The sequence below is a fragment of the Grammomys surdaster genome, unplaced genomic scaffold, assembly GCF_004785775.1.
Source record: "Grammomys surdaster isolate TR1022 unplaced genomic scaffold, NIH_TR_1.0 125876, whole genome shotgun sequence".
In the NCBI taxonomy this organism is placed as follows: Eukaryota; Metazoa; Chordata; class Mammalia; order Rodentia; family Muridae; genus Grammomys; species Grammomys surdaster.
The window spans coordinates 1100336-1105363 of record NW_021620701.1 but is presented as its reverse complement, the minus strand read 5'-3'; the positions used below and the strand labels follow the sequence as shown (position 1 = coordinate 1105363).

General features: G+C 47.7%; 1 pseudogene; it reads left to right on the top strand.

Moving 5' to 3' along the window:
- Positions 1 to 1863: 1863 nt before the first annotated feature.
- Positions 1864 to 1995, top strand: LOC114608121 (annotated as a pseudogene).
- Positions 1996 to 5028: the final 3033 nt, after the last annotated feature.

Genomic DNA, 5028 nt, shown 5'->3' with positions numbered 1-5028 from the left:
TCTCTCTCTCTCTCTCTCTCTCTCTCTCTCTCTCTCTCTCTCTCTCTGTTCCCCTTCATAGTAAATGTTATCCGCTGGGTCCCTGACAAACACATCTCTCTTTTCTCTGTGGAGCAGTCAGAGGGAGCTTCTGAAAGAAAATCAGCCTGTCACTTCTCTGATGGAAACCAGCTAGATGGCCTTGAATTTCAAACAGACCAGAAGCCACAGGATTTACTGTGGCCTGCTGGCCCTCTGTGATCTGCCTGCTCAGTCCCTTTCTAGTGTCTCTTTCTGTTCTTCTGCTCAAGCTAGTTCAGGTTAAGGAGTGCTGAAGGATCAAGTGGATAATATTATGGGCAGACATGGTCAATCAAAGACAGAAAAGCAGTACCATGTCTGGGGCCTATTGGGGATCAGAATAAGGAAGAAGAAAATTTCAGATTAAGGCTCTGTTGCGTTTCTCTTTGCTCAGCCACTGTAGTAGGTTCTTTTGTCCTGGTTGCCACCAACTCCCGAGAAGATGCGATTTAAGAGGCAAAGATTGAGGGATGCAGCTGATCATGGTGCAAAGGCATGGCTGTGGGATTCTGGACACTTTGTAGCTACAACCAAGAAGCAGGGAGTAATGCTAGTGCCTACCTCTCTTTCTCCTTTTTATAAGTGCTGGCCCCCAGCCCACAGAATGCAACTCTGACTCTTAGGAAGTGTGATGTGGATGATGCTAGCCATAGTGGAAGCCTTGTGGTTCTCCACTCTACTGTTGTGGGCCAGCATCTATTCTTCATAAAGGGTTTTTGGAATCGACAGGGTAGAGACCAAAACATGGCCAAAATATAATTGAAGTCCTATTTTAATAACTCTCCAGGTGGCTGACATGCCATCTGTGAGCAGACTGTCATCGGACACGATCACCTAAACTCATCTATCACCCACTGTCCCACCTTGGGGACTTAGCTAGCTCTTGCTCTAAAAAGGGAAACTCAATTTTAACAAAATTTGTTCAGTGAGGTTTTTTTTTTTTAATTAGAAAGGAACCTTTGCATATTTTGTAGAATTAAAAAAAAATCTTTGCTCTGAAATTAGTTGATAACTCCTTGCAAAGCACTGTAGTCATTTTGTTGATATGAGACAGATCACAGTTGCCCTGGTGGGATGCCTGAGAGAGAGAGCGCTATGTGGTATTAACCTCTCACAGACCTGAGCATTTATCTAGTTGGTGCAAAAGGCCCTGAGGTCATTTTCAAAACTTTCCTCATCTTATCTAGAGGAGATAAATGAAATGAATTGAAACGTTGGAAAACTTATTAAGATAGTTTGAGGATTCCAGTTAAGTAGAAAGAGAGATAACCTCCAGGAATGGCAAGTTAGAAGGAAGGGTCCCTTGGCCTCTTCATTGAGTGCACAGTAGGCCCCTGGGGACAGAATAAAAGGAGGAAGCTGCTTTCCCTGTACCAGGCAGTCTTTGTGTCTCTTCCCCGGAAGGTGAAGCTAGTCTATTCAGAGCATAGACAGAACAAAAGTACCAGGCTCGCTCTGGAATCCAGATGCCCCAGAAGCTTGATTCCCAAGGTGACCTTCAAATTCCTCAGAGTTTGGAGTTTCAGGGAAGGAAATGGCGGCTCCAGAAAGGGCTTGGAAGAACGTTATCTCTGGCTTCCCTGGAAACATGTCAACAATGGGTTTCTATGGTGGAAGATGCCCACTGATCTGCTCCATTGAGTCCATAGTTCCACTTGAAGAGAAAGACCAGAGAGTTTTCTACATGTGGCTGCTTCTCACACACCTATCTATTGATAGTTGGTACCTAAGAGGCTATGAGAGATTTTCATTGGCTTTTATTTTACTCATTATAATAAGCTAAGACAAAAGAATGCATATTCTTCCCCCTGGCAATGGGCAAAAAGGCACCTTGTTGGTGGTGTGGTTCTTATATCAGTCAGGGGAAGAGCAGATGGCAGTCCTTTGTTCATCCTGGTTTGGTGGCTAAAACTGGCTTATGGCTAGGACTCATACAAATCAAATCAAATCAAATCAAATCAAATCAAATCAAATCAAATCAAATTCAGGCAATGCAGCATGGGAGGAGTAAGACAGAGAGGGACTTGCGGAACACCATGCCACCCATAGACCTGCCATCCAGTATACAGCATAGGTGGGTCACATACAGCCGATTGCCACCATGTCACACAGCATGGAAGGAGAACTGTCACCCAGGGACCCACCAAAAGTGTGGCCAGCTTGCAGTGGGAACTATCACAATGTGTGAGTAGGTGGTGGTCAGGTGGGAGAGAAAGAAAAGTGCGGCAGCTTGAATATTATGAAGAGAGATGGGACTGGAGACTTGAGGGTGGAAAGGAGGAGCCTCTTATGTGTGGGGAGCCCTCCTACCATGGTGAGGTTCCAGCCCAAGTGGTCACTGGGGGCCATGTCTGAGTCTATGGTTATACAGCAGCAGGGGTTGGTGTAGATGCCTGTGGCTCATATCACCACTAGAGAACATGGCATGTCTCTGGTTGGGGCAGCCTCTACAGAACACATGATGTCCAGGAGCTGTGCATAACTGGCCCTGTCCCTCATTGGATGCCACATTCTGGAGAGCTGGCCCCATTTTTGACCAGAGGCAGCACTTAGGAGAGGGCACCCTGTGCCTTGTCCAGTAGCAGCACAGTGGAGTTGGCCCTGGTGATGAGGTGTGGGTGAGTCCCCCAAGAGTGTGAGTATGGAAGCTGACCCCACTATTCATCTACTGTGGGGTAGCATGAGAGCAAAGGTGACCCCCCCCACTCCCTCCACCTGAGGCAGTCAGGAAAGCTGTCTACAGGAACATGAGTTGGGGGTTGGGGCTAGCCCTGCCCCTTACCAGCTTGGGAGGAATGACTCTGAACGTTGTCTGAACAGCACAGCTCCCCCGCCCCCGGTGCCATGGGCACAGGTGAGCCAGCCCCAAGGATGAGAGCACAGGAGAACTAACCCCTCTACTAGTCTGGTGTAAGTAGGTGCAGGGGTGATTCCCTTGCTGCCTCCACTCATCTCTCAGCTCCTGATGCAGTTGAGACAACTGGTCTTGGGGGTCATGAAAGCTGTCCCAGTTCCTCACAGGCTGCAGCACTTGGGAGAGTGGGGCCCACACTGGGTAACACAGTAGAGCTAGCTCTGGAGGCATGAGTGCAGGCGAGTCAAGAGCAGGAGAGCAGGAGAGCTGACCCTGACTCCTGCCGATGACAGCATTGAGTGGTCTAGCCTGAGCACTGCTGGAGAGCTCTGTCTGTTGGTGAAGATAAGGGAGAGCTGGCAGGTTGATCAGCTCAGCTGCCAGCCAGGCTCAGACCTGGGGCTCTGAATTGACCCACCCCCAAATCCATATCATCTGTGAATGGTTGGGATGTGTGAAAGGGCCAGTCCTGCTGTTGCAAAGCCGCAGGATCTCCATGACAGAGGGTAACGACAGAGTATCCTAGAGGAGCCCCAGTGAGGAACCAGTATTGATAGTGTAGCAGAAGCCAGACCGATGACTTGTTGCAATGAACATTTGCAAGTAAAGATGTGTGGACAGAGAGACACACTGTGATGTACCACAGCTTCCAAGATGAGATGTTTTCTATGCTTTGCTTGCTTGCTTGCTTGCTTGCTTGTGTGTTTTATTTTGAAGGGAGTTAGCAAAGACAAAGGGCAGATGTGAGGGGATGGGGTGATGAGTGGTCCTGAGGTGTATGATGTGAAACTCATGAAGAATCAATAAAAGATTTCTAAAAGTACGTCTTCTTATATATTATAGGAATCAGCAATACTCACTTAGAATGAAGTAGAACATAGGTCATACAGATACTTAACATTGCTGACCTGAACCACAAGCATAACAAAAACAAACAGATAAACAAACGAAGATTGCTTAGCTTGGTACTACATAAAGGCTAGGAAGATAGCAGACAGACTGTGGCACTCCGGGACTGGCTCTGGTGTTGGTTTGTGATAGAAAGGCAGCCCAATCCTGTCTCTAGTCTCCACAGAGGCTTGCCTGAGACACCAGTGCTGCTCTCAGGGAAGCTGGAATGAGTGTGTGTAAGGGGATAGCTCGCTGAGCTGAAGGAACACTGCACGGTGACATGTTCCTCTGTGGACATCTCAAGTGTAAGGTCTGAGACGATATGACAGGAGCTTTGGAGACCATGGGATGATTTGACCACAACTGACTTGGGTAAGCAAGTGGGAGGGAGAATTGCAGCTTACACTCAATTCTAGACACTTTAATCCTAGTGTCTTCTTTTGTGTTGACTAACCTGGCGAAACATAAGAGGAAGAGAGAAGCTTGGCTTTCTTCAAAGGGGCCTGCAGAGGGTTAGGAGGCAGCGGTTCCCATTAGAAAACACCTAGAATGCTTCAGACATGGCCATGAGGCTTGGCATCAAATTATTGATGGCAGTGGGGGTGGGGGGATGGGGATCAGAGAATGAAGAGGAAGTGCGGGAGATCATTTTCTTGAAGATGTGACCTAAACTTCTATTCTATTCTAGAGGCCTTGTTCTGGAAGGGATTTAGACTGCCTCTGTTGGAAGGGACTAGGATATCTCAGCATAGCTATGGCTTTTTGGGAGACCCTTCCAGCACTGTGTCTGTAGCAAGACTGTGCTTGGAATGGTTTCCAGAGGCGTGCTTGGAAAGGTTGAGAACAAGCAGGTCAGAGGAACATGTAGCAAAAACTAGAGATGTCCAAAGGGTGTGGGTGCTGGACAGAAGGCTGAAGCTGAGTTTTTTGTCTCTGGGACCCAGCTAAATGGGCAGTATTATCTACTTAGAGACCAGGGATCAAGCATACAGTGAGTACCCTGTTCTCATGTACAGGATTCAAAGTGGTAACAAAGCCTTACTGGACCCAGTGTCTCTCTCTGTCCAGTGCCACAGTTCCCTTTGTTTAAGGTGTGCACGAAAGACCCAAGTGCACACAATCGGTGCACATGCATGCACACACACACATATGCATGTGTGTATATGCTCAAGTGCACAAACACTGTCTGCATACATACAAACAGATGCCTGCATGCATGCATA